Raw genomic sequence first — 8,329 nt, forward strand, 5'->3', positions numbered from 1 at the left:
TCCCCACTAGGGGTCTTAACCCCTAGAATCTAGCCTCCAGCCTTCCCACCCAGCTTTGATGATGACCCACTCTCATCCAAATGCCTACATTGGCTCCCTTAGTATAAGTTACATAACCCAGCACTTAAAAGACACCCATGCTTTTGAGACAAAGTCTTGCTATGTAGCCTAGGCTGTCCTGTGTGCCATCACACCCACTTCAAGCCTCTTCTGTAGCTTCAATCTCCCTACTCTGTAGGCTTTTTGAGACAAGGTCTCAAGTAGCCCAGGCTGGCCTTGAACTCACTATTTCAGATTGCACATATGCAACACTAAGCCCAATTTTAATCATAGAAAAATCAAACCAAACAAAACACAAAAAGGGCCATGGAGATTGCTCAGTTGGTAAAGTGCTTGTCCTAGCCCCAGGACGCATGTGAAAAGCTTCGAATGGCAGTGTCTGCGTGTACTCCCAGCACTGTGGAGATGGAGACCAGCGTATCCCTGTCTTGGCCAATGGCCTAACTAACTTGGTAAGCTCTAGACCAGTGAGTGACCCTGTCTGGGACAAAAGGGGCAGGGTGGCAGCAGGGAGCATCAAGATGATTCTGTGAGTAAAGACATTTTTTGCTCATGAGCCTGAGGAGCTGAATTCAATCCTTGGAACCCACACGGTGTAAGGAAAAAACTTCAACAAATGGCCCTCTGACCTACACTGTGCACTGTGGCATGCGTGCACCCCACTCCGCTGACACAAGTACATATACACACACCAAATATAATATTTAAAGATTTTGAAGTGGGTGCTACCTGAGGAATGACACCTGAGTTTGTTCCCTGGCCTCCACACACAGGTACTCACATGTGAACACCTGTACACACACACACATGCATGCACACACACACACACACAAAGGGAAAAGAAAAGAAAGAAAATTGTTCTTGAGGTTTACAGCGGCTCTATTCACAAATGTCATACATGGAACCATAGCCTGGTCTGTGTAGTGAACTTCGGACAGCCATGAAGACCCTGTCTCAAAAAGAGGAGGTGTGGGAGAGAGTGGTTGTGGTAGTGGGGGAGGGACCACAAATGTCCATCAGTAAATGAAACAGGAAGCAGTATATCCACTACACTATGAAGCTGTAAGATGGAGTAATGACACACACCCCCAACGCAAACTGTGCTAAGAGAAAGGAGCCAGTCATAAAAGCATACATAATAAATCATCCCATTTACATGACCTAGTCAGACATGCAAATCTGTAGGGGCAGAGACTGTGGTTACTAGGTTTGGGCAGGAGGATCAGGGCATTAGTGGGCACGGAGTAAGTGCTGGAACTGGAGAGTGGAGAGCGCTGCATAGCGCTGTGAATGTGTTAAATGTCACAGAATCGCCTGGATAAAGCAGGGACTGGGGCTGTAGCTCTGTGGCAGAGAGCTTGTTTAGCACGCCCAGGCCAGGAGTTCCACCCCCAGCTCCTAAATAAAGAATAGAATAAAGTGAGTGGGGTGTTGATGAACACCTGCAATCCCAGCACTGGGGTGAAGGTAATTTAGGGCCAAACTAGCTTGGGCTATTTTATGGATAGATGGAAGACGATGGACAGATGGACGGACAGACGAATATCTTCTGAGTAATTTACCATAATAATACAGGAACGCATGCCTGTTCCTCACCAGGCCCCACCAACATCCTCCAATCACTGCGATTGTTGCCTGGAACATTTTAAACTTTATTTATTTTATTTTATGGATATGACCATTTTGCCTATAGACATATACATAGCCCCTGGAACCGGAGTGGCAGACAGCTATGAGCTGCCATGTGGCACTGGGAATCAAGCCTGGGTCCTCTAGAGAAGCAGCCAGTGCTCTTAAGTACTGAGTCATCTCTCTAGTGCCCCAGAATATCTTTTGTTTGCTTGTTTTGTTTTGTTTGTTTGTTTGGGGGGAAAGGGTTTCCCTGTATAGCCCTGGCTACCTTGGAACTCACTCTGTAGTCCAGGCTGAAGTTGAACTCAGAGATCTGCCTCCCTCTTTCTCCCTAGAGTTTGGGATTAAAGGTGTGCACCACCACGCCCAACTGTCGCCCAGGTGTTCCTGCGAGGGCAGAGACCATTTCTGTCTGCTTAGTACTAAATCCCCAGCGTTAAATTGGGTGTGGTGTAATCCTAGCACGCAGGCGGAGACAGGAAGAGCCGGAGCTAAAGGTCATCCTTGGCTGCACGGCCAGCTTGAGGCCAGCTTGGGCTACACAAGACGCTTTCCAATAATAATTAGGTGCTAGGACATGGTTCGAATGGAATGACTGCCGCATGTGTGCTGTGGCGTGCACATGCCTACACACAAACACAATCAAGCAATCTGTCAATGTAATTTTAAAAAAATTAAGTCTCTAGCATTTAGTACAATACCATACCAATTCTCTGTTAGATGCATGGATGAGTGAGGAAAAGCAGGGAAAGAGTAAGGAGGAAGGGAGGGTTTAGATGGATGGATGGGTGGGTGGGTAAGTGGGTGGGTCGATAGGTGGGTGGATGGGTGAGTGGGTGGGTGGGTGGATGGGTGAGTGGGTGAGCGGGTGGGTGGGTGGGTGAGCGGGTGGGTGGATGGGTGAGCGGGTGGGTGGATGGGTGAGTGGGTGGGTGGGTAAGTGGGTGGGTGAGTGAGTGGGTGGATAGGTGGATGGATGGGTGAGTGGGTGGGTGGGTGGATGAGTGAGTGGGTGGGTGGTAAATGGGTGGGTGGATAGGTGGGTGGATGAGTGAGTGGGTGGGTGGGTGAATGGGTGAGTGGGTGGGTGGATGGGTGAGCGGGTGGGTGGGTGGGTGAGCGGGTGGGTGGATGGGTGAGCGGGTGGGTGAGTGGGTGGGTGGGTGGATGGGTGGGTGAGTGGGTGAGTGGGCGGGTGGGTGGATGAGTGAGTGGGTGGGTGGTAAGTGGGTGGGTGGATAGGTGGATGGATGGGTGAGTGGGTGGGTGGGTGGATGAGTGAGTGGGTGGGTGGATGGGTGAGTGGGTGGGTGGATGGGTGAGTGGGTGGGTGGTAAGTGGGTGGGTGGATAGGTGGATGGATGGGTGAGTGGGTGGGTGGGTGGATGAGTGAGTGGGTGGGTGGATGGATGAGTGGGTGGGTGGATGGGTGAGCGGGTGGGTGAATGGAAGGATGAGTGAATGGGTGGATGACAAGCAGAGAGAAACTGCCACTACGTTAAGCACCCTCCATCCACGGGGCTTGAAGAAGCCTCCCCTCACCAAGCTGTCCCTAGCAATACCTTTTTCTGTTTGGACCTGTAGCTGTGTTTGTTCCAGAGTCGCCTGGGAGCTTTTTAAAAATGCTGATGCCCCTGAGCTCAGAGCCTGCATCCCTAGGGATTCTGATTTAATTAGGCCAGAATTAGGCTTAGGGCTTAGATGTTTTATTTCTGACAGAGATGAGGCCTGAGTCCTTTGAAAACTGGCCAGGATTCCTGTCGTGAGCCTGGTTTTTTCTCATGCCATTTTTCAACCCTCTCCACCAGTACGACGGCCACTCATGCTTCACATGCCTGCCCCAAAGGGAGCAGGAGGAGTCAGTGACCCTCCATGACTGTGCCTTGGCCTAGTGACTAACAAGAGAAAGGTCAAGTGCCCTACACTGACAGCCCATCTCTCCAGCTAATCTCTCCATGCACTTTGGTTTTGAGTCACGTCTTGGATAATAAATGGCTTGGCCTTTACCTCTTGTAGACTCCCTCTTCTCCACCCTGCAGGCTGACTTATCTTATGTTCTGCCCACTCTGGTCAACCCGCCCCTTGGTGATCTGGGCCACCTGTCCATCTTGGGAAGCTTGCTGTGTTTGCGGAAGCTCCACGGGCCTGACTCCACCTGATACCCCTGTTGGCATAACTGCAAACATCACATATTCCTTAGCATGAAGGGTTACACACACACACACACACACACACACACACACACACACGAGCACACGTACAATCCTTTTGGTTCAGCAAGACCAATCTGAGTACAGAGGACAGCATTTTCCGTTTTATTCCTGCCATCTCTGTTACAATTACCCTTTCTCTAAGACTCTCTTCTGCACTCCCTGTGAGGAAGTGGGTCATGGGTGAGCTAGGAGCAGAGGTCTACCAGATGGATGCCCTGGAGCAAATTGGCAGCAAAATGAACTAATGATAGACACAGGGCTGTCTGTTGTCATCAGGGAGGGGATAAAGACTCGCTGCCTCTCCCTGAAGAGAAGTGAGATTGGGACCCTCCTACCCACCTCCCCGCCACAACAGCCTAAACAGAGAGGGGACAGCCTCCTTAGGGCCAAGTGGTGATGGCTGATTCTCAGACGCGGCCAGTCCAACCCCATCAGCACCTCCAGCTGCTTCTGCACCTACCATCTTGGTCAGAGCAAACACCTCTTCCTGATCCCAGATGAACTCCTCAGCTCCCCCTAAACTTCAGGGAGGACTGGATGGCCCTCATCCCCCGACCCACCAGCAAGGAACCTGGGGTGGATATTCCCTCAGCTTGAATTCACTGACTTACCCCCGGTCCGCACCCTTCTATGGCCCTAGCCCTAGGAACCTAGCCCTTGTCACCCAGAGAACCAAAAGTCTGTGTAGAATCTCAGACACCTCCCCCTCCTTCCATTCTGTCCCAACAGCCTGCCCCCTAATAGTCTGTCTACTCACACTCTCTTCTGCCACCTGACTTCTAGAATCCTAGCCTGGCTACCACCCTGGTGTCCGGGCTACACCTGTCTCAGCTTTTTCATACTTCCTACAGGAAGCCTTCCCAGAATTCTGAGGCTGGCAGGGAGCCCTTTCACGGGGTCCCTCTGGGTCCCAGACTGATGGCTCTCTCAGCTCTGACCACACAGTGATGGAAAAGCCTTTTTGTAAGTCTAAAGTCCCCAGGCTCCATGACCTATGCAGGTGGGATTTTTTTTTATTTATTTATTTTTTTATTTTTTTTTTATGGTAGCAGTTTCTTGTAAGACAAAATCTTACTCTATAGCCCAGGCTAGCCTCAAACATATAGCAATCCTCCTGCTTCAGCCTCCCAAGTGCTCAGATTACACACAGGAATAATCACAGGTGTTTGTAGCTACCAGCTCATTGTCTATGGCAGAGACACACAACTGGCCCTCACACAGCTGAGACTGAACTAGGAAACCGAAGAAGTTCCTCACTGGGCTTTAGACAGATTTAGAGTCTTGTCTCCAGCCACCCATCCTTCCTTATCTGCTGTCCTATTATTCTTGGGGTGCAACTTTAGGGACCCCTAGTGTGTTGCTATGAGTCTTAGTTCCCAGTACGCAGCTCTTAACTGGACAGGAGTGTGGTAACAGTGGGCTAGGCCACTCCTCCTTATACAAAAGGACACACTCCTGCTACCCAGGGCCTGGGAGCCCCCCAGAAGCAGATACTCCCAACCTCCAAGTGACAGGAAGATTCCTGGACAGATGGCCTTGGACAGAGTAAGTCCCAAAATTCTAGGCAAGCTAGGCTTTCATGCCCAGCTCTGGTAAAACAGACCACGGTGACTGGGGAAACAGGGGCCACTTCTAGGGCAGGGGTGATGTCCAGGCCCGACAAGGCCTACACGGCCCTGTAGCCTCCTACTCCTGCCTCTCCCCTTCCTCTGGGCTCAATCACTGGATTTCCTGGTGGCTTTAGTTTACACCTGAGGTCCCAGGTGTGACAGAAAATGGTGATACAAAGAAAAAGACCATTTCAGATGAAGAAGAAGTGGACCAAGAGATGAGCAGCGAGAGAGAATGACTCCAGTCAAGGAGACCAATAATCCCAGCTTTCTCAGGACTGTTCTGATTTCAGTTCTAGAAATCCTAGCCCTAAGGATCCACCTGAGCCCCAGGCAACCTGCATGAATGGCACCCGAAGTGCAGAGAGGGTGAGGTACCGGGTAGGGGCCTGTGAGCTTCCTTCATTGAAGGCCCAGGACAGAATGCTGGCTTCTTACTTCTTCCAGAACCTCAAAATGCCTTACCTCATTCCCCAAACCTGTACCAATGTGCTACAGACAGTCCAGGCTGCCAGAGAGAGGCAAGGACCCTGTCCCTTTCAATCACCTGTGGTCCCCATGCGTCCCTACCCAATTGCCTTACCTGTCTGGAAGAGGCAGCCGCCACCTGGGAGATCTTAGGAAGTTGTGGCAAGCTGGCTGCAGGAAAGCAACCTTTGTCCTCACCCCCCCTCCCAGGAACTTCCTTCACCATATAAGGGAAGATAGGGCCCCAGAGAGAGAGAGAGAGAGAGAGAGAGAGAGAGAATAGATGAGGGGGTGGGGTAGAAAGTGCCCAGGTCCCTGGGAACCTAGATGCCAACAACAGCCTGACAGTCAGAGCTGGTGCGTGCCCCACCCTTGGCTCCAGAGCTGCGGGGATGGGGCGCACTTCCGCTCAGGACCTGGGCACTCCCTGCAGATGGACAACCTCTACCAGGGCAGGCTACAGGTGTCTGGACCATTCTTTCTTCCCACCAGGAAGGGAACTCAGTTGTCTACTCTCCTGCCCTAGAGGGATGGCTGGGGAGGGGGTGGTGGCGGGGCGGGGGGTGGGGTGCACTACAACGCACAGACTCCTGGGGCCTTGCAGCTGGAACTTCGGCACACAGGCCAGGGTCCCCTTGGGGACAGGTTGGGCCCCTGGCACCCCAACAGGCCTCAGCTACTCAGCATGACCCTCGTTCAGTGGGCACAAGGACCCTTCCAGTCCTCCCCCTCTGCGAGCCACAGACTCCACCTGGAGGTTTTATGAGTTACCATAAACCATGCCTTTGAACCCTGTTCCACTGTCTTCTCCCAAGAGCCAAGGGCCTCCACCTTCCTGCCCTGGACCTGGGGATCTGCCTCCCTGCCCTCTCACTTGGCCAGCTTCGAGGATGAACTGGAAATGGTGGCCTCGTTCCTGCTGCCTGTAGAACTTCTGTTACCTCGGAATCTTGGTCCTTTAGGAGGGCAAGATGAAGAGGGTGGGATGAGGGTATCTGGCCCCTTGACCTTCCCAAGAGCTCTGGAGACTGGAGAGAGAGAGAGAGAGAGAGAGAGAGAGAGAGAGAGAGAGAGAGAGAGAGAGAGAGAGAGAGAGAGTGTGTGTGTGTGTGCGTGTGCGTGTTTGTATGCACACCCACGCATGAGGGCCCATGCACAGTCAGTGAAGAAAGTAAACACACAGCAGGTGCTCTTTTGTTTTGAAATAATGTAGTGCCCTTTCTTGTGAATGGAAAGGATGTATGTTCACTTAGTTATAAGCAAAACGGAAAGGAAAAACTCCAGGATGGCTATTTCCCGATGAATCAGTGCTCATAGTCTATCCTGAAGTATCTCGGACCCTTTTCCAGTGTGTGTGCTGTGCACATCTCCTGTACGTGTCTTCTATCAGTGTGTGTGTGGTGTGTGTGTGTGTACTTTTTACCAATACATACACCTTTTAGGTTCCTTGATTTATTTTTATGTGTATGGGCGTTTTGCCTGAATTTTTACGTGTTTGGGTGTTTTGTCTATGTATGTGTGAGGTGCCTGTGGAGGCCTAAAGAGGGTGTGGGATTCTCTGGAACTGGAGTTAGGGATGCTTGTGAGCTACCATATGGGGGCTGGGATGGGAACCTGGATCCTCTGTAAGAGCAGCAGTGCTTTTGGCAGCTGAGCCATCTCTCCAGTCCCCCACACACCTTTTAAAGCAATTAATTAGTTATTATTATTCCCATCATAATTATTATTTTGTATGTGGAAGTCAGAGAACAACTTTCGGGGCTGGGTTCTCTCTTTCCACTGAGGGTTCCAGGACCAGATATCAGGTTCAAGCTGTGTGGTGTCTTTATCCACTGAGCCATCTTTACTACCCACAAACATTTGTCACCATCTTCATTTCCAGTCCCCCCACAGTGTATCCCACTGACAGCAAAGTTCCTGTTAGCAAATAGCTCTGGACGGGGTCTCCAGACTCTCTCCAGCTGTTCTCATGGGTAAACATCATCCACTCTCACTGCAGGTGTGGGCTCAGTGATACAGCACACTCCTACTGTGGGCCCAGGTTCAGTTCTCTTATTACACAAAAAAAGTGGAGAATTTCTTATTATGATTTTTTTTTTTTTTTTTTTTTTTGGTTTTTCGAGACAGGCTTTCTCTGTGGTTTTGTAGCCTGTCCTGGAACTAGCTCTTGTAGACCAAGCTGGTCTCGAACTCACAGAGATCCGCCTGCCTCTGCCTCCCAAGTGCTGGGATTAAAGGCGTGTGCCACCACCGCCCGGCTTTTCTTTTCTTATTATGATTTTTTTTTTTTTTTTGGTGAAAGTGGAGAATTTCTAAAAGCACCGGTTGTGGTGGCCCATGCCAGTA

The sequence above is a fragment of the Chionomys nivalis genome, chromosome 2, assembly GCF_950005125.1.
Source record: "Chionomys nivalis chromosome 2, mChiNiv1.1, whole genome shotgun sequence".
NCBI classification, from domain to species: domain Eukaryota; kingdom Metazoa; phylum Chordata; class Mammalia; order Rodentia; family Cricetidae; genus Chionomys; species Chionomys nivalis.